General features: G+C 41.2%; 1 long non-coding RNA gene across 1 annotated transcript; it reads left to right on the top strand.

The window, feature by feature from the left end:
• Positions 1-625: 625 nt before the first annotated feature.
• On the top strand, positions 626-26,982 carry LOC110500944. The gene is made up of 3 exons (XR_002470182.2): positions 626-770; positions 2,573-2,695; positions 26,296-26,982. It is a non-coding gene; the product is annotated as an uncharacterized LOC110500944 (long non-coding RNA).
• The last annotated feature ends 581 nt before the right edge of the window (positions 26,983-27,563 follow it).

Here is a 27,563-nt window from a genome sequence, read left to right as displayed (position 1 = left end):
AATAAAGTAGTCAAACCAAAAGCTTATCTTGACTTGGACGAGTTTCAGTTTTGGATAGTCATAGCCAGCTGACTAACATAGCATCTCTTTATTTGGCCTGGGTGTTTGAATAGGTAGGGTAAACTAGCTAGCTGCATTTGCTAGCTAAGAAAGTGAAAAGAAATGACAAAATATATCTATTTATCTCTCTCACTCTTGCTCCATTTTTGAATAAATACATGTGTTCAAACCTTTTCAGCTATTGTCTTTCTCTCTCTTTGAGTCAGCTACTCACCACATGTTATGAAGAGCACTGCTAGCTAGCTGTAACTTATGCTTTCAGTATTGGATTCATTCTCTGATCCTTTGATTGGGTGGACAACATGTCAGTTCATGTTGCAAGAGCTCTGACAGGTTGGAGGATGTTTATTATTACTGTGTAAGTCTTTGGAAGTGGGTGAGAATCATGAGCCTCAAAGGTTTGTATTGAAGTCAATGTACCCAGAGGAGGACAGAACAGGGGCGGAGCCAGAGGGGTGTCCGGACACCCCTGACATCTGATTGGCCATCCCGGGTGCCACCCCAAAATTTAATTCGCTACTGGCAGTTTGATGCTGATTGAAAGAAGCATTTATTTTGACCTTCGGCGGCGCATTTTTCAAATTGAGGAAGAGAGAATATTAAAGTTGGTTGTGAGATACAGAAGAATAAGAAGAACATACAGAAGAAGAGAGAATATTTCCACAGCTCCACAAGCTCTTTTCACGATTGGCAAAAGCATCATATTTGAAGTAAGTTTTAAGGTTTAGCATCAGGTTTAGGTTTCCTGAACAACTTTGATGAAAGTTGAGTCGCTGTATAAGTTAATGTTAGACCTTTGGCTCCATTAGCAGGCAGTTAATCAGATAAGAGAGATCGGTTCCCAATTTAACCTAACATTATGTTTACATCTGTGCTAGTAATACACTCATATACAGTTCAGTGTTGTAAGTTACAGTATATTAATGTTTAGTTAATGTGGGGTAACTAGTAGGCTACAGCTGTCTATAGGCTACAGCTGTCAGTGTTCAGCAAGTTAACATTCAGCAATTTGAAATCCATTAACTCAGTTAGATTTCCGTACTTGAACTCAAAAGAAACAATTGTCAATCTGTTAACGTTACTCAAAAGATTACCACATTTTGCAGATAGCCTGTTTGTTATCGTAAAGGTGTAAGAAATTATAGCTTGATAAATTACTTACTGCAGAGTAGGGCTAGACATGGTCTAACTAGTAACTTAGGCTGGTAGTTGATATTAAGATACAGTCATGACCATGGGGATTTGTAATTAAGATTGAGATTGGACTAAAATGTGGGTAATTGGATGCTTAGATGTAACCATAGAAAGTCTTATTATTTTTTGCATAGGGTCAATTAAACATGAAAAGAAAGGGTGAGATATTAGACTTCTGTTCCAAAAGGACCCAATGGTAGGCCAGGCCTATCCTTTAAACTACACATTTTAGATAGCAGCTGTTAGTATCTAATCTAGTGGATCCCTTAATTATACATTTCCATAGAGATATGACACATTATTTAACGTGTATTTCAGACATTTCAAGATCCAGAGAACAAATACAGCTGGATTTGAAAACAATTCCCAGAACACTGCATGATACTAGGAAAAGGGCTTTCAACAGCTCCTGGTATAAGGACAATTCATGGCTTGAATATTCTGTAAGTCAAGATTTGACTTACTGTTTCACCTGTAGGCATTTTGTCTGTCCAATACACCTGAATCTGCCTTCACATCACAGTCAGGTTTTTTTAACTGGAAAAAGGCGCTGTTTAAAGATTCTGGATTTAAGCTCCATTCGAAGGCAGAGCATCATATCAATGCTATGTATGCTTGGAATCAGCATAAAAGGGCTATTGACAAGCAACTTATCAATGTTAGATGTCATAAATGAGGACCGGAAAAAGAAAGTGGAGGAAAGCTGTACTTACATTAAAGAAATTGCAGATGTACTCCTATTAACTGCCACTCAAAATATAGCGCAGAGAGGTCATCGAGAGTCTGATGACTCACAACAAGGGCCATTTTTTTTTACAAATAGCAAAGCATAGAGATATAGATATAGCATAGAGAAAAGGATGAATACATGTGGCAATGCTAAGTACACAAGCCACCAAATCTAGAATGAAGTTCTTGAGGGCTTTGCTGAGATGGTACAAAGTGAAATAATACGTTTTTAGTGTAATTGCAGATGAAACAAAAGATTGAAAGAAAAAAGAACAAATGTCTTTAGTTGTGAGGTACTGTTACAACGGGGCCATCCATGAAAGCTTTTTACACTTTCAGTCAGCCGAAATCTTAGATGCAGCAGGTCTCACAAAAATGATAATTGATTGCCTTGAAAAACATGGTCTGGACTACAGAAATAATCTTGTGGGGCAAGGCTATGACGATGCATCAGTCATGAGCGGAAACCATTTGTGTGTTTGCACGGATTAAAAACAGTGCAAGATGAACATTTTATGTGCACTGTAATGAGCATTGTTTGAATTTGGTTCTTGTCGATGCTGTAAAATCTTTTTTTGCTCTCCTGCAGAAGCTTTACAACTATGTATCTGGCTCGTACATTCATCTCAAGTGGCTTGCAGTTCAGAAAGAGCTGTATCCACAGCAGTAGCCCAGAACTACAGAGACTTGCGGATGTAAGGTGGGCATGCAGGTACAGTTGAAGTCGAAAGTTTACATACACTTAGGTTGTAGTCATTAAAACCCGTTTTTCAACCACTCCACAAATGTATTGTTAACAAACTATAGTTTTGGCAAGTCAGTTAGGACATCTACTTTGTGCATGACACAAGTAATTTTTCCAACAATTGTTTACTGACAGATTATTTCACTTATAATGTACTGTATCACAATTCCAGTGGGTCAGAAGTTTACATACACTAAGTTGACAGTGCCTTTAACAGCTTGGAAAATTCCAGAAAATGATGCCATGGCTTTAGAAGCTTCTGATAGGCTAATTGACATAATTTGAGTCACGTGGAGGTGTACCTGTGGATGTATTTCAAGGCCTACCTTCAAACTCAGTGCCTCTTTGCTTGACATCATGGGAAAAATCAAAAGAAATCAGCCAAGACTTCAGAAAAATTTTTGTAGACCTCCACAAGTCAGGTTCATCCTTGGGAGCAATTTCCAAACGTCTGAAGGTACCACGTTCATCTGTACAAACAATAGTACGCAAGTATAAACACCATGGGACCACACTGCCGTCATACCGCTCAGGAGGTGACGCGTTTTCTCTCCTAGAGATGAACGCACTTTGGTGCGAAAAGTGCAAATCAATCCCAGAACAACAGCAAAGGACCTTGTGAAGATGCTGGAAGAAACAGGTACAAAGTATCTATATGCACAGTAAAAGTAGTCCTATATTGACAGCAAGGCCGCTCAGCATGGAAGAAGCCACTGCTCCAAAACCACCATAGAAAAGCCAGACTACGGTTTGCAACTGCACATGGGGACAAAGATCGTACTTTTTGGAGAAATGTTCTCTGGCCTGATGAAACAAAAATAGAACTGTTTGGCCATAATGACCATCATTATGTTTGGAGGAAAAAGGGGGAGGCTTGCAAGTTGAAGAACACCATCCCAGCCGTGAAGCACGGGGGTGGCAGCATCATGTTGTGGGGGTGCTTTGCTGCAGGAGGGACTGGTGCACTTCACAAAATAGATGGCATCATGAGGATGGAAAATTATGTGGATATTTTGAAGCCACATCTGAAGACATCAGTCAAGAAGTTAATGCTTGGTTGCAAATGGGTCTTCCAAATAGACAATGACCCCAAGCATACTTCCAAAGTTGTGGCAAAATGGCTTAAGGCCAACAAAGTCAAGGTATTGGAGTGAGCATCACAAAGCCCTGACCTCAAAACTATAGACAATATATGGGCAGAACTGAAAAAGCGTGTGCGAGCAAGGAGGCCTACAAACCTGACTCAGTTACACCAGCTCTGTCAGGAGGAATGGGCCAAAATTCACTCAATTTATTGTGGGAAGCTTGTGGAAGGCTATCCAAAACGTTTGACCCAAGTTAAACCATTTAAAGGCAATGCTACACTCAATTAGTATTTGGTATGTAAACTTCTGACCCACTGGGAATGTGATAACAGAAATAAAAGCGGAAGTAAATCATTATCTCCACTATTATTCTGACATTTCACATTCTTAAAATAAAGTGGTGATCATAACTGACCTAAGACAGGGAATTTTTACTTGTATTAAATGTCAGGAATTGTGAAAAACTGAGTTTAAATGTATTCGGCATACCATAATCTGAGGGACAGGCTTCCAGTGCCACAGGATATCACACTTGAAAATAATGACGAAAGATCAGTGGAGGTAAGGGGCCTTCTTTCTCAGATATATTTACATGTTAAAGGGCTTTCGGTTACCTTTTGTAAAGTGCTTGGTGATGCCAAATGTCTTTCTGACATGCTCCAATCAAGCTCTCTTGACCTAGCAAGGGCTGTGGATCTAGTAGGTGCCCTTACAGACACACTGCAGGACTACATAAGTGAGGGTTACTTTGGAGAACTATGGAAAGAGGTTGAAGAGATTGTAGAGCACTGCAAAATACGTGTACAAACAGTGTGTAAAAGACAGCCTAAAACAAGCTTAAGATTTCACGACTCATTGATGATGGGCTCTGTAGGACAGAAAAGTTGTGACCAAAGTGATGGTGAGAGCTTCCAAAAAGCTATCTTTTATCAGGTGCTTGACAGTCTCACAGCTGAGCTGCAGAGGCGTTTTTCAAAGAACAATTGCGAGACAATGGAAGGGGTCCAGTCTTTCAACCCAAAGAGTACAACATTCTCGAATGAGGAGCCTCTGTTGGCCTTTGCTCAGACCTTTGAGTCAGATTTAGAGGACCTCAAACATGAGGTTCATCAAACCAAGCGACTTCTTGATAGGAAAGAGAAAAGAAGAAGGGACAGACCGTCTTCCTGGACTTTGTTGTGTTTCTAGAACCTTATAAAGAGGTCTTCCATGAGCTATTTATCGACTTTGTAAGATTTCAGTCAGCACTGCTTCTTGAGAGATACGCTTCTCAGCTTTAAAACGGATTAAAACCCACCTTAGGACAACAATGGTTGATGACAGGTTAAGTCACCTCGGAATTCTCAGTGTTGAGTCAAGGAGGGCACGCTCCCTCAACATGGATGAGTTTGTGAAACATTTTGCCAGTTCTCACCAGAACCACATAATTATGCTGGTTTAAATCTACTTGGGATAATTTGGCACTTAGGCGGTCCCTCTGGTCATGATTAACACCTGCACTGTGTAAATCAAATCAAATCAAATTTATTTATATAGCCCTTCGTACATCAGCTGATATCTCAAAGTGCTGCACAGAAACCCAGCCTAAAACCCCAAACAGCAAGCAATGCAGGTGTAGAAGCACGGTGGCTAGGAAAAACTCCCTAGAAAGGCCAAAACCTAGGAAGAAACCTAGAGAGGAACCAGGCTATGTGGGGTGGCCAGTCCTCTTCTGGCTGTGCCGGGTGGAGATTATAACAGAACATGGCCAAGATGTTCAAATGTTCATAAATGACCAGCATGGTCGAATAATAATAAGGCAGAACAGTTGAAACTGGAGCAGCAGCACGGCCAGGTGGACTGGGGACAGCAAGGAGTCATCATGTCAGGTAGTCCTGGGGCATGGTCCTAGGGCTCAGGTCCTCCGAGAGAGAGAAAGAAAGAGAGAAGGAGAGAATTAGAGAATGCACACTTAGATTCACACAGGACACCGAATAGGACAGGAGAAGTACTCCAGATATAACAAACTGACCCTAGCCCCCCGACACATAAAGTACTGCAGCATAAATACTGGAGGCTGAGGCTGTACTAGCTAGTACACTGACATTCTAAAATGATAAATCCAAAGGGTATCATGTCACACAGATTTAATTTGGTCTTGATTAGGCCAATTCCAAAACTTTTCTTTGCCATTAGTTAACATAATGTATATGAGCATAAATATGACACTGTAAGTTCGTAAAATTTATGTTTTTTTATTTATTTTTCAAGTAAATTTCTGCTTGATACCTGGTGTATCAAATTGCAGTGTGTTTTTTTTGTAAATTAACTTTTTTTGTAAATTAACTCTGCAATTTCTGCAACACACAAATGCAATCTTATCTCCTTGGTGCTTGAGCTTTATTTTCTGAAACTATTTTGGATGTTCAACATAGACCCAGATGATATATTCACGAAAACAGAGTAACCCAAGTCTCTCCAGTATGTCTGTGTGTGTGTGTGTGTGTGTGTGTGTGTGTGTGTGTGTGTGTGTGTGTGTGTGTGTGTGTGTGTGTGTGTGTGTGTGTGTGTGTGTGTGTGTGTGTGTGCAAGAAATTGAGCTGCAGTTCCGATTTAGAGACACTGACTATTCATAGTATGTTAAAGAATTCTATTGAAGTAACCCTTTTGGACCACACTATCTGCCACATTGAAGAACTCTGGGTTCAGTGAATTATCACTTCTACCTCTAATCAGCAATCATAGGATTCATTCATGCTCCTTAGATGCCAGGTTAGGGTTACACACACATTTTTTGTCATGGTCTATGGACCCCCTGAAGTAGCCTTGGCAACTCCCTGGCCACCCCATGTATAAAACTCTAGTTCTGCCACTGGGACAGAAGCTAGCTGTCCTCTGACTACACCATGGTGCTACCCTACAGAGTGCTGTTGAGGCTACTGTAGACCTTAAATGCAAAACTGCATTTTAATCAATTATTTGGTGACGTGAATATATTTTGTATAGTTTTATCTAAAAAGGATAACTTTAATGTTTCACTGTGTATTTATGAAATTCACTGAGGATGGTCCTCCCCTTCCTCCTCTGAGGAGCCTCCACTGGTGGACACAGTAGACACAGAAGCACTGCAGGCAGACTGACTTTTACTGTCGGCCTACACTGGCATTGATGGGCTGGTCCTGTCCGTCTGACTGAACTGATGCTCAAGACAAACTGAACAGTGTGCACTGTTCAAACTGCAATCTCAAGGGCATGATGTCAGCCAAGGCCTTCCTTTCCTCTCTAACTAAGAGAGAGGGAGTTATGGGAAGGTCACATGCCTCCTAGTGGGTCTGAGGACAATACTGTATGGGACCTGCCCTCCCCCAGCAACCCATGTGAGGTGGGGTCCTGGTTCACCAATTACTTAGGAAGGCTTGAGAAAGTTGCGTGGAGCTGCCCTATACTGCCATGTTATATTAGCATCAGGCTGCTTAGGCCGGTAGAGGCTATTGCAAAGTAATGCTTTGGTGCAGTTCAGTGAATCTGCTGCTTTTATTCCCAAAGCAGTTGTCTCTCCCCAAGCCATGTCTACATTAGGATTAATTATAAACACAACTGTCTAGATAGTTAGAGCTTTCAGGAAAACTATGACATATTTCACTATTGGTATTTAGATTCAATGCGAGGATCAAATCAAATCAAATGTATTTATATATCAGCTGATGTAAAAAGTGCTCTCAAAGTGCTGTACAGAAACCCAGCCTAAAACCCCAAACAGCAAGCAATGCAGGTGTAGAAGCACGGTGGCTAGGAAAAACTCCCTTGAAAGGCCAAAACCTAGGAAGAAACCTAGAGAGGAACCAGACATTGATAAATAGAGTACTGTCGACCTACTAGGGATGTAAAAACAAAATAAGACATCATTTATGGTACAATCAGGTCATGTTTATAATAAGTTGTGACTTCATGTTTTCTAATTTTGGTGTGCAGAGGCTATGCCCTAACACTTTCTTGTTTATAAGAATGTGATGAACTCAGTAAAAACAAACAAACAGTCTCCATATATACTTCCATACATTTTTTCAACTGGTACCCGGGGGACCTTCAGACGAGTCTTGTGAGGCCTTTCCTAGAGCAAAACATGTACGTGTTCGTGAGAGTCTCCTCTTTCCATAGGGGGGTCGTATTGGTTTGTAAGCCAACCTGTTTGGACGCTACAGACGATTTTGTGAGAATACCGATGTCTCCTGGTCTGACAAACACCGCTCTAGCTCTGTCACCTTTCACCGCAGATGCGGTAGTGCAACATCGGCGGATACAGTGGATTGAGAAGCATCCAATGCATCGACCTTAGGGGTTAAGGCACAGTGCAGTCAAAAATGTGATTTTGTATACAGTGCCTTGCGAAAGTATTCGGCCCCCTTGAACTTTGCGACCTTTTGCCACATTTCAGGCTTCAAACATAAAGATATAAAACTGTATTTTTTTGTGAAGAATCAACAACAAGTGGGACACAATCATGAAGTGGAACGACATTTATTGGATATTTCAAACTTTTTTAACAAATCAAAAACTGAAGAATTGGGCGTGCAAAATTATTCAGCCCCTTTACTTTCAGTGCAGCAAACTCTCTCCAGAAGTTCAGTGAGGATCTCTGAATGATCCAATGTTGACCTAAATGACTAATGATGATAAATACAATCCACCTGTGTGTAATCAAGTCTCCGTATAAATGCACCTGCACTGTGATAGTCTCAGAGGTCTGTTAAAAGCGCAGAGAGCATCATGAAGAACAAGGAACACACCAGGCAGGTCCGAGATACTGTTGTGAAGAAGTTTAAAGCCGGATTTGGATACAAAAAGATTTCCCAAGCTTTAAACATCCCAAGGAGCACTGTGCAATCAATAATATTGAAATGGAAGGAGTATCAGACCACTGCAAATCTACCAAGACCTGGCCGTCCCTCTAAACTTTCAGCTCATACAAGGAGAAGACTGATCAGAGATGCAGCCAAGAGGCCCATGATTACTCTGGATGAACTGCAGAGATCTACAGCTGAGGTGGGAGACTCTGTCCATAGGACAACAATCAGTCGTATATTGCACAAATCTGGCCTTTATGGAAGAGTGGCAAGAAGAAAGCCATTTCTTAAAGATATCCATAAAAAGTGTCATTTAAAGTTTGCCACAAGCCACCTGGGAGACACACCAAACATGTGGAAGAAGGTGCTCTGGTCAGATGAAACCAAAATTGAACTTTTTGGCAACAATGCAAAACGTTATGTTTGGCGTAAAAGCAACACAGCTCATCACCCTGAACACACCATCCCCACTGTCAAACATGGTGGTGGCAGCATCATGGTTTGGGCCTGCTTTTCTTCAGCAGGGACAGGGAAGATGGTTAAAATTGATGGGAAGATGGATGGAGCCAAATACAGGACCATTCTGGAAGAAAACCTGATGGATTCTGCAAAAGACCTGAGACTGGGACGGAGATTTGTCTTCCAACAAGACAATGATCCAAAACATAAAGCAAAATCTACAATGGAATGGTTAAAAAATAAACATATCCAGGTGTTAGAATGGCCAAGTCAAAGTCCAGACCTGAATCCAATCGAGAATCTGTGGAAAGAACTGAAAACTGCTGTTCACAAATGCTCTCCATCCAACCTCACTGAGCTCGAGCTGTTTTGCAAGGAGGAATGGGAAAAAAATGTCAGTCTCTCGATGTGCAAAACTGATAGAGACATACCCCAAGCGACTTACAGCTGTAATCGCAGCAAAAGGTGGCGCTACAAAGTATTAACTTAAGGGGGCTGAATAATTTTGCACGCCCAATTTTTCAGTTTTTGATTTGTTAAAAAAGTTTGAAATATCCAATAAATGTCATTCCACTTCATGATTGTGTCCCACTTGTTGTTGATTCTTCACAAAAAAATACAGTTTTATATCTTTATGTTTGAAGCCTGAAATGTGGCAAAAGGTTGCAAAGTTCAAGGGGGCCGAATACTTTCGCAAGGCACTGTACAGTTCAACACTATGAGGTTGGAATAATACTGTCAAATTGTGACAATTATTATAATGCCCTTTTAGTGTAAGAGCTGTTTGAAAAGACAGCCCACATTTTCAGCCTATTTTGGTCGGATGGAGTTTTGTAGCGTCCAAACGGGTTGGCTTACAAACTAATATGACCCCCCTATGGAAAGAGGAGACCAATAACAAAGAGAGCTCCAAACCTCTCTGCCAATAACAGCTAGATTTGAGTTTTCCCCTCCCCACTTGCATGGCTCTTTGTTAAGAAGCCATTTGTTTCTTTTTGAACATTTTAAGTCATAACAATCACAGTAAGATACGTAATTGGTACCCAGAAATGATTAGATATTGAGATAAAAACAGCTGCATTGGACATTTAAATCTGTGGTGGGGATGTGCCTTTCATTTCCAGTCCACCATTTCACTCAACCCCCCCATCCTATTCACATTCAGAGGCACCACCAGTCTGGGTTTGGTGGAAAGTGGAGCTGTGAGTCGCTCCTCTCAAACTCTCCCTGCGGCCTCATTGTACTTCACGCGGTACCGCTGAAGCCCTGCGATTGTGGCTAGATTAACTTTTTATGAGCTTCGCAAGGGCGATTCACTGTGCTCAGCCAAACTAATATAATTGCAAAAACAGCATTTGATTTCCTAATAATGGCTCAGTGTCACGTCCAATTCAGTCTGCTTGTTCAGCGGCAGCAATTACTGAATCGTACATGTGCAGACAACTCCTCCAGCGGGCGATAATAAGCCACTTTCTTTGTTAAAGACCTTGAACAAACTTGGGCAAAACATGTGAAGCAGAGATAATGCGCCAAGTCGAGCGTGAGCTCATACAAAACCAGCAGATCGTTCGTTGTCGAAAACTCCTCAACTATAACAAAAGCTGGTCCAACTGGGTTAAGGTGATTCCACTTTAATAGTGTTGGGATCCCTGACCACAATGGAAATATAACAAGAGGAAATGCTGCTGCTCGTTTGTGAAAGTCACTTCCTTGAGAAACTAAAGAGGGCGCCTACAGCTTGATTGACCACCAGTGGTTTATGAACCGGGGTGGTTTATGGAGGGTGGGTTTCTATTGGTTTATTTGGTGTTCCCTCCAGAAGCGTGACGGCCGGAGGTCACTGTGCAGAAAGGCCTGTCCATACGTGACCCTGAGACTAATGCGACCCCCTTTTGAATGATCACTGAGATCCATCCACCATGTTTGTTGACATTCGGGTCTTTATTCCGTTTGTTTTGATTTGTCTTTGAAACGCTCTGCTACTTCTTCCTTGTTCCTGATCAAAGACAAAGGCGAGGCCCTCCAATGAGTGGGCCCTCATTTTTTCCCCCCAAGCCCGAACCTGACCTTAGTACCCCCCTCGTCTTGGCAGAGGAGCCTCTTAAAAAGTGTGAAAGATTAACATTAACACTGACAATGACATGTTAACCCTGTTCAGGTTTACCTACTTATTTCAATTGGTAACACACTCAAACCCTCTGAAAGGAGAGGTATAATTTGAATGAATGATTCATTTAGCCATATTGTACTCTGTTTATACACAGCAGGCCTATGGGTTAGGTGGATTCAGAATACACTTTTTACAATTTCATACCTTTCTTAATGTTAAATACATTTTCAAGACAAGTCCCCATTGTCTGCCCAAGCCGCATAAAACTACAGAGAACCTTAGCGGTAGAATTTGGTTTCAAAAAAGTTTTTCACAGGAAATAGAATACTGCTGGAATGTGTGAGGAGTTACATGTAGTAAAGTATTTGACTGATGACAAACACACAGCATCAAACTACCTCTCTGTAACGTTGACATTCTATTATTATCATGTGAGATCCCCCCTTGAGACGGATACTATAAAACCCAGAGGAAAATTACCACAGTCTTCCTCCATCTGACAATAGCTGTATGCTGTACGATACGTCCAGACATTTTACCAAATACCTGAGAGGGCACTCAGTTCACAGAACCCAGACGGCAGCAAGGCGGAGCAGTCTATCCCAACAGAAGGTCTGAGGGACCTTAGGCACGACCACTTCAGATCAGTTTGCAACAAGAGAAACATCCTAACACTGACTTGAGTCTATAATACTTTGGTATTGTAGAGTAGTGTGTAGCTAGCTTTATTGAGGCTAACTGGAAGAATGTATTTATTCCTTATAAAAGACTAAATGAATGGTTCGTAAATGTGACATGTGATGTTGCATAACTATTGCTAGCAATTCAAAGTAACTTTATGTTAAGCATTTGTAAAGCATTTACAAGTGAACTCTATAATCATTGGTGAATCATTTTGTCTAGGAAGATGCAATGAATGAGCCCACTGAGCAAGTATAGTATCTCATTGTTTAAAATAACAGACGCTTTGAAATCTATTTACATGCATCCACAGTCCAACCCAATTCACCAAGGTTGAATAGATCCATGCCTCAAAGCCAATGAAGTTCAAACAATAAAAATGGACTCTGAAGGTCGTGGAAACATTAGGGCACTGGGGAAGATAGTAATTAATGCAAATGCGGAAGGTAAAAAGTAAATCATTGGATCATATGCTTGAGAGAAATTAAATTTACAATTAGTCAAGTAAACATAGCAGGAGATGAATTCTAGAGTCCAATGTGTCTCTATCCTTGGTGTGTGTGTGTGCGCGCTGTGTATATATATAATACATGAGCATGTTAAAGGATTATACGATACACCCCTAAAAAAATTGTATTACAATACACAGCCATTTTGGTACGGTAAATAAGCTGAATTCCTTATTAATAGAACTACGATGTGGGTTATGGTGTTTTGCAATAGAGTCCTATATACATTAAACACTTTTGGTCAATAGGGAGTGCTTTTTGCCTCTGCATGAATGTACTTGTGCATTAAATATTCAATTCAATTGGATCCGGCCCTGAGGCCAATGGTGTTCCAGCCCTTTTTGATCACAGAAGTTCTCACGCACTTACATAGCACATTATCCTTCCACATACATGCTTGTGAACATTATGCTTGCTTTTGAATACAGTACATTTGTATTTCTTTAGGCTATGCATTGTACTGAACACTCAAGAGTGTGCACTTTTCCCACAGAGCAATGATGAATAAATGCTGACTGTATAAAACACCTAGAAAGTAGATGATTAGCCTTTATTGGTAGTGTCAATGTGCAAAATATAAAGTGATTACTTACCTTATCTTATTACGGTTTTTGTCAGACATGTATTACATTTTACAAGCGGTTTTATTGATTCCAGGCAGACATTCGGTCACTTTTCACTAGAGCCACTTTGGTGACCTCTTGTTGTGGTGGACTTGGCATCAGACGGAGTCCTGTGATGCACTGAGATCGGAGATCATGTGTCAACAGTCTGTCTGACAAAGATTTACAGTGTCTGCTAAAACTGGATCCTCTTTTTGGGGAATGCCAGTGCCTGCAGTATTTATATTTTGGCTTTTCTACATCAGGTTGTATTCATAATTGTTGGAGAACGCAGAATATTCTGGCATGTCACCAACAGTGTTCTATTACAGCCCCCATTCATGTTCAGTTTCTTGCTTTGGCTTTAGGGTTTAGCGTTCTCAATATCTTGACATGTGTAAAAGCTTTAAGATCGTGATGATATCAGTCTTGTCTCTTTCTTCACTGGCTTTAAATAAATCAGTGCCAGACAATAATGTGCTTTGTTTTTTTTAACATAATGACAACATTCTGCTATGGAATGACTGGAATGAATCTGAAATGACTTTGGATCTAATCCAGTGTCTTAGAGATTGAACGATTGGGAATGGATATGTGGTGTAGACATACTTCTTATTTTGGGAAAAGGCATATACTATTCACCTGGCAAGCTTCCTAAAATGCCTTGCAACAAATTACAAGTAAATTGTCATAAACTGACATGAGCTATGATAAGGATTATGACAGGTGTCATGTCATCTATAATAGAGTCGACTAGGTGAGAAATCTGTCGATGTGCCCTAACACTAATTGCTCCTGTAAGGCGCTCTGGATAAGAGTGTCTGGTAAATTACTAAAATGTAAATAATACATAGTCGGCTCACTGATTCACAGTTTATGTCAAATGTTAGTGTTCATGCATTTGATTGGCCTGAATGTTCCCGAGGCAGCCCGTAGCTGTGACTGTGTCATGACTGAACAGACGGTGCAGAGGTTTGCCTGTCTGAATAAGCCACAGGGGCTAAAGCAAGAGCTGCCATATGTGTCCTCCCAACATCAAATGCATCACGTACTGTACAGCACTTCATCCTCTGAACTCAGCCCCTCAGCGCATAGGCCTATGTACATTTAGTCTCTTTGCAGAATGACACGTTGAAATCTGTGGAGGATGATTTCTCAGTGACCTCTGGTTTTCAGAGCGAATAACTAAATAGGCATGGGAGGGACTGTGCTAATACACTGAAGCTCATACAGACAACTGCTTTCTCGTTGTGGGGGGGGGGGGGGGGGGGGCTCTCGCCTGCATATGTGAGCTATTCGAAGCATGGCACAGTCTAAACACGGGCAAATGAAGGGGCCGGAATAAAACATAAAGCGCAATCTAAATAAGTGTTCTTGATCTTAATGCACATTATCGCCGTGTCCCAAGGATAAAACACTTAAAAGTCAGTCAGGAAGAATAGAAAAGCCGGAGGGCTTCGGAAGCTGGGTACATGTCTATGATGCACACGGCTACTTTAGCTGTCATGCAGCAATATCTCAAGGCATTCGCCGAGTGCAGTGAGGCTTGGCTTAAGCCATTTAGCAGCGCCCTGGTTAACTGAAACCGACAAAACTTCTGATTCCAGCCTGGTCTTAGAATAACACCCCTGGCGAGTGTGAAGCTGTCTTTGTGCATTTCGTCCCAGCATAGCCCCATAAGTGCATTTGTAGCTGACAGAAATACAGATGACGATGCCTTATGATGTTACCAATGTTGCCCAGAGAGGGAAAGTAAATGACAAATACTCTAAGAAAAGGAGGAATCATATCTGGTTGATATAGTTGTAAGGTTTGGAATGAGACTTGTACAATGGCCTGCGGAGAATGCAAAGCCAAGGCTCTGAAAGTGCCATAACAAAAATAAAATAAGATGGCATTTGGAGCCAATGGGTGCTGTATAGGACAAAGGTGTGGCTAGTTTCAGCCTAATATTGGCCAAGATTTGCCTGTTAAATAGAGTAGCCAGATCAGTAAATCGTAAGATGTGATGTTTACAATCAACTGGGGAAGTGTAATGGTCCAATGTGCATGTGAAATGAATTTATCAAGCACTAAATTTCCCTGAACATAACAAACAGAGCAAGTGGTACAGTAGTTAATGAAGTAAAACCACCAGCCACTTGAGTAGATGACTTTAAACTGTGGCTGCTAAGGCTTACAGTAATGTGCACCGCAGCAAAGTATTTCTGTTGCTAACATACGTGTTGAGTTCATTTGGCCAACTTTCCTTGGCAATCTCCAGATTGTGTTAGATAAGAGGGTGAAAATGGGACTAATGAGGAAGTGTTAGTGGACTATAGTAGAAATGTGATGATAGCTACAACAGCAGGAGACCCAACACTGAGCCCTGTGGGTCAACACTGTTATAAGACTGTTAAGCCAAACGTCTGCATATAATCCCCCTGTGCAGTGAAACTGATTTAAAAATCAGAAGATTAAGCAAGCTCTGCCTACATCTCTTTGTGTGCGGAGTGAGGACCTATTATATTTGTGAGTTGGATACTAAGTGTATGTCGCATTTCACTACTTCACAGGAGAGGCATTTGAAAGTAAACATGTATTTTTTGTCAAAATGCTTTTTTGTCAGAAATGCCTTCTGGAACATGTGAACTTTCATGTTCCTTAATAAAAAAAAAACATGTATGCCATTTGTAAAGACCAATAAAAATTGTTAAATTACAAACCTAGTTGGTTTAGCCACGGACAAATACAGGAACCTTCCCAGCTAGCCATGATTGGCTGAGATAATGGATGGTCTGGACATGCTGAGAGATGAGTTCAGATTCGTCTGCCATGTAGCATGCTTCCGTCGATAACATGAGCTGTTCAGTATGTGTAGGTAATCCTTCTAAAACAGCTTTTTTTTATTTATTTTAATATCATGAACTGTAAAAGTGTTGCTACAACTATCCAACTCTGAATTCCAACCTCTTTTTAGTGCCCGACCTTCTGCCCTGAAGAAAACTGGCGTCATGATTTGACTTTGTATTTTTCCAAGATCCCAGTTGTCTTGAAAACACAATTAAATTCATTATTTATCTAGCTAGCTAGCTACATGTCTCAACAAAAGACTCTTCGTCAGATGACCCATTGTGACGGCTGTTGGAAGAAGGTGTGGACCAAGGTGCAGCGTGGTACGTGTCCATGATTTTTTATTAACTGAACACTGAAATAACAAAAATAACGAACGAAACAGTTCTGTCTAATATATATATATATATATATATATATATATATATATATATATATATATATATATATATATATATATATATATAGAGTGTGTCTCGATCAGAGACAACGATAGACAGCTGCCTCTGATTGAGAACCACACCCGGCCAAACACACAGAAATAGAAAACATAGAACACAAAACATAGAATGCCCACCCCAACTCACGCCCTGACCAAACCAAAATAGAGACATAAAAAGGATCTCTAAGGTCAGGGCGTGACAGTACCCCCCCCAAAGGTGCGGACTCCGGCCGCAAAAACTAAACCTATAGGGGAGGACGTGGACCCCGCTCCACCTTAGGCTTGGCCCACTTAGGTGGCGCCTCTGGAGCGGGGACCCTCGCCGCCGACCCGGGAGCGGGGACCCTTGACTCTGGCAGCTCCGGACAGGAGGGAGACTCTGGCAGCTCCGAACAGGAGGGAGACTCTGGCAGCTCCGAACAGGAGGGAGACTCTGGCAGCTCCGAACAGGACACAGGCCTCACCAGACTGGGGAGACCTACTGGAGGCCTGGTCCGTGGACGAGGCACAGGATAGACCGGGCTGTGGGGGAGCAATGGAGATCTGGTGCGTAGCCTTGACACCCTTCTTCCGGGCTGAATACCAACTCTAGCCCGGCACATGCGGGGAGCTGGAACAGGCCACACTGGGATCTCCTGGCGAACTGAGGAAACCGTGCCTAGAGCTGGCGCAGGATATCCTGGCCGAGGAGACGAACTGGAGGTCTGGAGAGCAGGGCTGGCACCATCCGTCCTGGCTGGATCCTCACCCTAGCCCGGCAGATGCAGGGAGCTGGAATGTAGTGCACCGGGCTAAGAACGCGTACTGGAGATCTGTAGCGCCAAGCTGGCACAAGACGTGCAGGGCTGGGGAGGTGCACAGGAGGCCTGGTGCGTGGGGCTGGCACAGTCTTCTGGCTCTGGTTCCAACCTCGGTTCCGCCGACCGTTGTGTGCCACCCCCCAAAAATTATTGGGGCTGCCTCTCCTGGCCACGCTGCTTGGTCCTTTCGTGTTGGGTAGTTCTGTAACGGGTTGTTGGAAGAAGGTGTGGACCAAGGTGCAGCGTGGTATGTGTTCACGATTTTTATTAACTGAACACTGACATAACAAAGAGAACGAACAAAATCGAAACAGTTCTGTCTGGTGCAGACACAAAACCAGAAAACAACTACCCACAAAACACAGGTGGGAAAAGGCTGCCTAAGTATGGTTCTCGATCAGAGACAACGATAGTCAGCTGCCTCTGATTGAGAACCACACCCGGCCAAACACACATAAATAGAAAACATAGAACACAAAACATAGAATGCCCACCCCAACTCACGCCCTGACCAAACCAAAATAGAGACATAAAAATGATCTCTAAGGTCAGGGCGTGACACTCATCAATTTAGCCAGGTGTGTCTGGGGGTGATTACGATCATCTATTGTATTTCATGAACATGTGTACACTTAGCAAGATGTAGATGGGGGGTGGTTATATATATATATATATATATATATATATATATATATATATATATATATATATGTATTTATTTATTTATTTATTTATTTATTTCACATGACTAATCAATTTAGACAAGTGTGTCTGGATAAGAATCATCTAATAATATTTATACAATATTTATCTGGACACTTTTTATTTTTGATATTGCTACTATGCAAATATGCAAGTAACCATTTTACTGTAGCGTTCACACCTTCAGTATCCTGTGCATGTGACAAATAAACGTTGATTTTATTTGATATAGTGTGTGTTTACCAGAGATGGTCATGTGAAGAACACGACGTGCACCAAAGTCAGATTAGGTTTCTTCCTAGGTTTTGGCCTTTCTAGGGAGTTTTTCCTAGCCAACGTGCTTCAACACCTGCATTGCTTGCCATTTGGGGTTTTAGGCTGGGTTTCTGTACAGCACTTTGAGATATCAGCTGATGTACGAAGGGCTATATAAATACATTTGATTTAGATTATACACTATATTTACAAAAGTCTGTGGATACCCATTCAAAATAGTGTATTCTGCTATTTCAGCCATAAAATCGAGCACACAGCCATGCAATCAAATTTATTTTATTTTTTTTTTGCAAATTGGATTGATCCCCTCTACCACACGGAACCCCACTACGGAACCCCACTAATCCTACCGACGGAAACGCACGAGGTGGCTAAAAACAGACCTCCATCCTATGCTAGCTTGCTACCGATGGCCCGGCTAGCTGTCTGAATCGCTGTGACCCCAACCAACCTTAATACTTACTGGACCATTATCATCACTCGACTAAACATGCCTCTCCTTAATGTCAATATGCCTTGTCCATTGCTGTTCTGGTTATTGTTTATTGGTTTATTTCACTGTAGAGCATCTAGTCCTGCTCACTATACCTTATCCAACCTATTAGTTCCACCACCCACACATGCAATGACATCTCCTGGTTTCAATGATGTTTCTAGAGACAATGTCTCTTTCATCATCACTCAATACCTAGGTTTACCTCCACTGTATTCACATCCTACCATACCTTTGTCTGTACATTATACCTTGAAGCTATTTCATCGCCCCCAGAAACCTCCTTTTACTCTCTGTTCCAGACGTTCTAGACGACCAATTCTCATTGCTTTTAGCAGTACCCTTATCCTACTCCTCCTCTTTTCCTTTGGGGATGTAGAGGTGAATCCAGGCCCTGCAATGCCTAGCTCCACTCCTATTCCCCAGACTATTCCCCAGACATGTCATCTACAAGACCCTGCTAGGTAAAGTCCCCCCTTATCTCAGCTCGCTGGTCACCATAGCATCACCCACCTGTAGCACGCGCTCCAGCAGGTATATCTCTCTGGTCACCCCTAAAGCCTCTCCTTCCAGTTCTCTGCTGCCAATGACTGGAACTCACTACAAAAATCTCTGAAACTGGAAACACATCTCCCTCACTAGCTTTAAGCACCAGCTGTCAGAACAGTTCACAGATTACTGCACCTGTACATAGCCCATCTATAATTTAGCTCAAACAACTACCTCTTTCCCTACTGTATTTATTTGATTTATTTTGCTCCTTTGCACCCCATTATTTTTATTTCTACTTTGCACATTCTTCCACTGCAAATCTACCATTCCAGTGTTTTACTTGCTATATTGTATTTACTTTGCCACCATGGCCTTTTTTTGCCTTTACCTCCCTTACCTCCCTTGTTTACTACATTACCTTACTCTGTCCAGCACATGGCCTCACATGTGAATCCTTAAAGCGATGGGTGTGGATAAGGCTTCAGAGGGTGTGAACGATGCTGAATGCGTGTAGACAAAGAAGAGCTCTCCAGTAGGTGTACCAAATATTCAAGAGCCATTTTCTCAAAAGGGTATCAACTTTCAAAGCAGTATTACTTTCCCTGTGTTCCTCAACTACAGTGTATGATATACCATTTTCTAGCTCAGAGTCTCTACTTTTAACCAATATATCGAAGAATAAAAAAAAAAAAAAAAAATCTACATAGGATCTAGCCAATCGGTCACATTTTTAGTTTTTTCACTTGTTCTGTAAATTCATCATAGGAGCGGAAATGAGTACTGACTGAATCTGTTTATCATGGAATAGTCCATTGGCCAGAAGTGCTGCTCGTGGATCAGATTCCTCTACCCATATTCAACCTTACCTGATTTACTTAACAAAAAAGGCACATCTCAATAGGTGGTCCAGGTGTCCTCTGACGTGGCACAAGTGGGGAGGGGCCTTTCCTGTTTTGTCCCTAATTGCTCCTTTATTGTTCCTGCAAACAAGGGAGGAGGCCAATGATATCAGAGTGTACCATCAGACCAACTCCCTGATTTGCCAACAGATTTTGGCAATGAGGCGCTTTATCTACTTTTTTAAAACTTTTTGTACTTTTTGTCCAGTATGAAAGAAGTTAGACGTAGTTTCGCGAGCCAATCCTAACTAGCATTAGCTCAGTGACTAGAAGTCTACTGCTATTTGCTAGCAGCTAATGCTAGTTAGCAACTTCCTTCAAACTGCACACAGAGAAATAAAAAAAGGGTATCAACGAGTTCATCTGGCTCTGGCAAAGTAGATAAAGGGCCTCTGCCAAAATCCCAAACTATCCATTTAAGTGTGTGTATATTACGTAATGAATATTTTGGATATAGTTTTTCAAAATGAATAGTAAAAAAATTAAAATTGCTGGATACATCTTTAATATTAGGAACTGGACCAGGTCTTAGAGACAAAATACCTATGACTATATTAAGGCAATAACTTTGAATATGCACCAATTGCAAAGCCTGGCATAAACTTCAATGTACACATTTGTCTAAGCATCAGTTTCTTTCAGATACACTCTTACTTCCTGTTTTCTGAAGTTTAAAACGTTAACAAGATAATGATATTGATGAGGATATTTAGGTTGTGATGAGAGAAAAAAGTAGTACTAAGTCCTATTCCTTAAAAAACATTGACATGGTTGATGCAGTGTTAAGGACGGCACCTTTAAACCATTCCAAACACGATTCACTTTGACACATAATGGCTGTACATGTCCAAGTATCTCATCTTAACTGTTGCCCATGTTGCCCATGCCACCCTGTAGTTGTTATAAAGGCATAACATAACACACAAGCACTGAACCCAAACAATTTGTCATATAAATATTGTAAAAGTAAAAGAGCTGATGCTCGTCGTAGCGTGCACAAGCTAACAAGTTAATTAAGCGTAATCCTCTGCACATGAACTTTAAGCTCGTATTATTAGTCAAACGCAATCTGCCGTTAGGTGCAGTGAACTAATTATGTGATGATAAATCTTCTACGGCGTGAGGTCATTTTTCAATGCACTTTAAAGATAGCAGAGGATATGGCAGATAACTGCTTGAAGCCTTTGCGAGTCAGGCTGCGGCTAGGCTAAATGTGTCAGCCAGTGTCAGGCCAAATCAATATACGCTTCCCAGGGTTCCTTTGGTGCTGTAATCCAGGCCTTGGTGGGCACTGACCCCAGGGGATTCCTGAGCGCTTGTTTTCTTGACCCTTTTTTTCCAAGAGCAACTACACTTAAGAATATGACTACAATGAGCAGAAGATAATTACTTTTAAAAAGCAGTTTGTCTGTGCGCTAAATCACTTAACTCATATCTGAGACACTATTAGGCCAAAGAGCCTAATTTGATGAAAATACACTTCAGACAAGGAATTTGAAGGACTTAACAGAGCACATGAGGATAGTTATGGGAACATGGAGCCCCTCAATTGCATGCTATGTACTGCATTCACTTGTTGCTACTGAAGCAATTTTGTGTGTAAAATACCCCCTTCGGACATACATTACTGGTTAACCGCCTGCTCCCAACTCTTTGTACCAATGTCAGTGTGTAACAAGAGGGTTCGCCGTAGTCTTAATTTGAGCTATATAGATATGAACTGCACGTTGCAAAAGCTTACCATCCCGGGCACATATTTATTTGAGAGAGCAACCCATTATCTTCCATCTGATTTCACAGATCCCATTAAGTTATAATCTTGTATTATCTGCCTTAAAATAACAATAGATGCATAATTTTGGTATAAACCCTATGAAACAAGAACACGCTTATAACAAATAGCCTATGGAAAAAAATGCATCCAGCAAACAGAAGTCAAACCTTAGCCAATTACACTCATTTAAATGTTGTATGCTAGAAAAAAATGTTTATTCTAAAAGTTGAAGTGCAAGTGTGAACAGATTATTCAAATCTGTCATTGCAACTGGAGTTCAGCTGAATTTGTCCTCAACGGACAGCCAGAGTTTCATCCTTTATTTACCTAAATAAATAATTGGTCACACACTTTATTTGGGTAGATTCTCTACAGATCATACTATCAACAAACTCTCTGTTGATAAGCAACTGCTTGCTCTGGTTACGGTTAGGGTAAGGTTTAGAATAAGGGTTAGACTAAGGTTAGGGCTAGGGTTAAAGCAGGGTTTAGTGTTAGTAGATAGTTAGTTGCAGTGTTATTGATAGTCTGTAGAGCATCTACAGATGGACTATCCAAATAAAGTGTTACCAAATAAATGAATCCATCAGCAGGGATTGGAGGCAGGGAGAGAGAGTTTCCTAGAATGTTACAACCTCCCTTGTAAGTGCTACTCACCCACTTAAGCCATCAGCTGCGTCATAAAAAAATGTCAAATTAACGTTTTTAAAGTGGAACATGATTCTGTTCCGTGCTCTGGGGGCACTGAAGCGCATGCTTGCATACGGAATGCATTTGGTCATCTCCCTGGCAACAGGGAAGGAAAGGTGCACTAAGTGAAACAGGAGAAGATTGTTTTTATTCTTTATTTAGAGAGTTATTTTAGCCAGTGAGTCATACTGATGCCCTGCTGATGTAAATCTACCTTGCTCAATTGAGGCTTTTGTGGAGTGAATGTCTGAGGCATACAGCAAGGCTCTGTGGGAGAGTAGACCTCTTCATTCAGGGCTGCCCGTTTGTTTTCAGACAGGTTTGTATTATGGTGAGGATACTACAAAGCTACACTAATCACCATGACCATGCAGCTCTGGAAGTGTGATGATGTTATAATGAGGTTATAATCTCATAGGTTATGATGTCACATTTGGTAATGTTATTACCAGTGGCGTGTAAGGGAGTGCGTAACTGGCGGCAGGGAAGTCAGGTGCAGGAGAGCAAAACTGGGTAATCAACGGAGCAGTTTTATTCATAAAACCACCAGAAACCAGAACAACAAACAAATGGGTACAAAACCCGTCGTGCACCAGAGAAAACGTGCACATGCACATGCACTTACAATAAACAATTCCGCACAAAGACATGAAGGGGAACAGAGGGTTAAATACACAACATGTAATGAGGGAATTGAGACCAGGTGTGTGGGAAGACAAGACAAAACAAAAGGAAAATGAAAGTGGATCGATGATGGCTAGAAGACCGGCGACGCCGACCGCTGCCCGAACAAGGAGAGGAACCGACTTCGGAGGAAGTCGTGACATGGCGACCTGTCATTCAGGGCAGGTGGGGCAGAACCCCACATTTTTTGGGGGCTTGCCTGTTTTGCATGTTATTTTTACATTAATACATTTCACATATCAGTTTGCAAACAATGTAAAAAATATATATATATATCATTGAGTTAATAAAGCCGCGTACAAACATGGTCTCTTTTTTGTTTTCTTGAGTAATATAGCTCCAAAATGCAGGTGTTTCAGCCTAGCTCAGTGCTTTTTGTGGAGGTGGGACAAGCCAGCAGAAAATATGGAGCTTTGCGCCATGATTGGCTCAGTGTTTTGTCACTTATAGGGACATCATCGCCAAGTCTAAGGGTAGAGCTCTACAATTCTAGCCCCTTGAGTGCTGCCATAGAGTTACATTAGAAGTGCCCATCCAAGAAGGCTCAAGGTCATTGGCCACAGATAAAATTTACGTCAAATCACGTTATATCTACAGTAGCTTTGATTGGATTGATTATGTCAACGTCATACTTTTAAACTCTTACCTAGCAGTCATCAATATGAATCAAGTCGACAATCTACTGGCAAATCCCATTTAATCATTGTCATATGAAGAGAAATAATGAAGAGAAGTTATAGATTAAACATACGGAGCTCATCGGCCATTGGACAGAAACATTGCACAACAATTTGGAAATTGCAAATTTAACAATGAGTGGTTTGGAAGGAATCAGTGGCTAACTGCAAGCATTGCAAATCATTCATTAGATTGCTATTCAGTGGAGTGGCTGTGTGGTCACAAGTCTAAGATTAAGGTTCTCTTTTCCTATTTTAAAATGATAAACATTTAACATTGGCCATGCTGTCAATGAAGCATGTGCTCAAAACAACTGTTAACACGGAACTGCAAAATCTGACTTTAGTGAGTTCAAGACAACTGGGAACTTGGGAAAATAAGTTTTGAACTTTCCTCCAACTTGGGCAACTCGGGTAAATAGGGCATCCCGGCCTCTTTCTAGAGCTATGGCCTAAAGATCACTGATGTCATCATGATTCAACCTTTTTTTTCCCTGAGTTCCCAGTTGCCTTGAAAGCACCATAAATCCAGAGAATGCCAGACATTGATGACAAGGTTTGATGACAAAATGGTGGTGCACATGGTGGTGGTGCACATGTAGCCTATAACCTGTTTTTGAGAAATGTAATCATTTAATATTGTAAGAGCTTTCATTGTCTGCATATATGACCCCTTTATTTATCCTATGGTTCTGACTTGATGTACAAGGAGAACACTGTAAGAATGGCCCTGTCGCTGTATATTTCAAAAGTGCTGAACAAATAGTTATATTGACTACGTCCGTCCTAGTTTGCTCATTAATGTCTTAATCGAAATGACGGATTGCCTCTTATCCGCTTGTCTTCCCTTATGCCATAGTTTGTACATCTCAATTGTCAGTAGAAACCACATTTGTTTAAGCAAGTCAGCCATATCAGCTATCGGAATAAAAACAAGACTACAGCATCCATAAAGACTACAGCATCCATAAAGTGACCATTAGACTTGTCACCTTTCAGAAAGAATTTGTTTGTAGGGGTAACAGTTTTGATTGAATATATAATTTATCGCTCTCACATGCTCATTCTGTCCGACGATGTGCTTCCTTTTGTACCATTCCTGACAACACTGACATATAGGTACAGTCGTGGCCAGAAATATTGGCACCCTTGCACTTTTTACAAAGAATGCACCAGAAAACGGTTGAAATGAAAACATATTTTGGTATCCACATCGATGTGCAGTTGAAAAAAACAAAAAATGTTCGGAATAATTTACTAAATCTTAGCTAATTCCATAAAATAAATCCTAAAATGGCCCAGACAATATTATTGGCACCTTCTAGAAGTAGTTATAAATAATTAGATTTCAAGCAGGTGATTCTCATTTACTTTGGAATTGAACTCAGCTGTGGTGAGTTGAAGGTTCCTGCAGTATAACAATCATGTATTCAACCAGTTTGAACAGAGAAAAGGACTCATTCTATTTTGTGTCACTGTGTGTACTGCAATGAGCATGGACAAAAGAAAGAAACCCAGAGAACTATCTGAGGAGGCCAGACACAAGATTGTAGCCAAGCATGGACAATCTCAAGGCTACAAGTTCATCTCCAGAGATCTGGATGTCCTTGTTTCCACCGTACATAATGTTATAAAGAAGTTTAAGGCCCATGCTGTAGTCAACTTCACTGGACGTGACCACAAGAGAAAACTTGATGGAAGATTGCAGTGAAGGATTGTTCGAATGGTGAAGAAAGCACCTCGGTCAACTGCCACACAGATTCCTTCCACCATCCATCGCTAACTCAATGAAAAGGGGTTATACGGTAGGAGATCCAGGAGGACCCCACTGCTGAGTCAGAGACATAAGAAAAGCCGACTGCAATTTGCCAAAACACACCTGAGCATGCCAAAATCCTTCTGGGAGAATGTCCTGTGGACACATGAGACCAAATTATAGCTTTTTGGTAAAGCACACCATCTCTATGTTTACAGAAAACAAAATGAAACCTTCAACGAAAAGGACACCTTCCCTACAGTCAAACATGGAGGGTTTAGTTTTGGGGTTGCTTTGCTGCCTCTGGCACCGGGTGCCTTGAACGTGTGCATTGCATCATGAAATCAGGTGAATACCAAGGTATTTTGGAGCACAATGTCGGACCCAGTGTCAGAAATCTGGGTCTCCGTTGAAGATCATGGGTCTGGTTCAAGACAAAACGCTGGACTGTTCTGAAGTAGCCAGCAATGAGCAAATCCCATTGAAAACTTGTGTTGAAATCTGAAAACGACTGTAGGTAGCTATGGAAGAGGGTGAAAGGATTAGCTAGCACTTCCAGCTGTCAGATAAGGAAGAGTAGGCTACTCTGGATTGGGCAGGTACCTTTCTGGATAAGGCAGGTACCTTTGTGAGAGGACATTATGAAACTATTCCCCAGTTCCAGTCCCTAGTGAGAAAAACTGAGGACAGAGAGATATGGAAACATAATATTCAGGGCTGTCTAACTTGAGTATAATGCAGCCTGCTTCTTTGTGATGTTTTTTTCTGTCCTCATTTACAGAGAAACAAGGTCTGCAGATGAAGAGGTCCCAAAGAATGTCCCAAGAGAGTAAATTAACATTGTTGTATGCCGTGGATTATATGTGTACCTATGTTAGCAAATTTTGTGAACAAAAAGACAATTTCAAATCAAATCAAATCTTATTTGTCACATACACATGGTTGGCAGATGTTAATGCGGGTGTAGCGAAATGCTTGTGCTTCTAGTCCGACCATGCAGTAATATCTAACAAGTATCTAACAAGTAAAAGTCACACGATGTATAAACCGATTACAACTGGAGCATGCCAACCCCGCTGAGTGTGTACGCTTCTGTTCCAGCCCAGTGCTAACACATCTGATTCAATGTATCAAAACAAATGAGTTAATAATCAAGTGTGCTATTGCTGGGCTGCAACAGAAGATCAGTGATCAGTGGAGCGAGATTGGACACCTCTGGTATTTTTTTTCTTCACCTGAAATTATGTTTTTATTAATAATAGCCTACTTGTTACTAACATTTTGAACTTTTACATGTGTTAACTTACTTGTACACTTTGAACTTATATAAAAGTGTTGATTCTTTGAAGTTAAGTGTTTAAACTTTTTTTATTGTTAACTTAACTATTATTCAAGATTAACTAGTGTTGATGTTTATTAATCACAGATCACAATCCTGCAATAAAGAGGGTAAGGGAATCTGTGTCTAATGTGTCTGTGTTGTATTCTTAAATGAACATTACCTTTTTGTTCAGTCATAAGCTCTCCAATTAGTTTTATTTGATTGTCACTATTTTTATAGGATATCAGCCATGTAAACCCATTTTGCAGCTGATAATGGCATGCAACGCCAATGTAGCCATAGACCTACAGCAGTGGTTCCCAACTCCAGTACTCCAGTACACCCAACAGCCCAACTCCAGTACCCCCAACAGCCCAACTCCAGTCCTCCAGTACCCCCAACAGCACACTTTTGTTGTAGCCCAGACAAACATACCTGATTCAAGTCATTGAGGGCCTCATGATTAGTTGACCACTTGAATCAGGTGTGTTTGTCCGGGGCTACAGTACAATTGTACTGTTGGGGGAACTCGAGGAACGAAATTGGGAATCACTGGCCTACATACAGTATGATGGCATCAGCCATAGAAGACCAGTGATGCCGAACGTCTGAGCTGGACAGGTGGGGGAGCCAAAGCGAAGGCTGGTGTGACAGTGTTTAAATTGTAAAGAAAGAAAATAGTTGGTCATTTTTATTCAATGGGGCAAGGCAAAGCAGAGATGACAACA

This window comes from Oncorhynchus mykiss, chromosome 21 (assembly GCF_013265735.2).
Source record: "Oncorhynchus mykiss isolate Arlee chromosome 21, USDA_OmykA_1.1, whole genome shotgun sequence".
In the NCBI taxonomy this organism is placed as follows: Eukaryota; Metazoa; Chordata; class Actinopteri; order Salmoniformes; family Salmonidae; genus Oncorhynchus; species Oncorhynchus mykiss.
The sequence above is the reverse complement of the archived record's forward strand: the minus strand, read 5'-3'. Positions and strand labels throughout refer to the sequence as shown.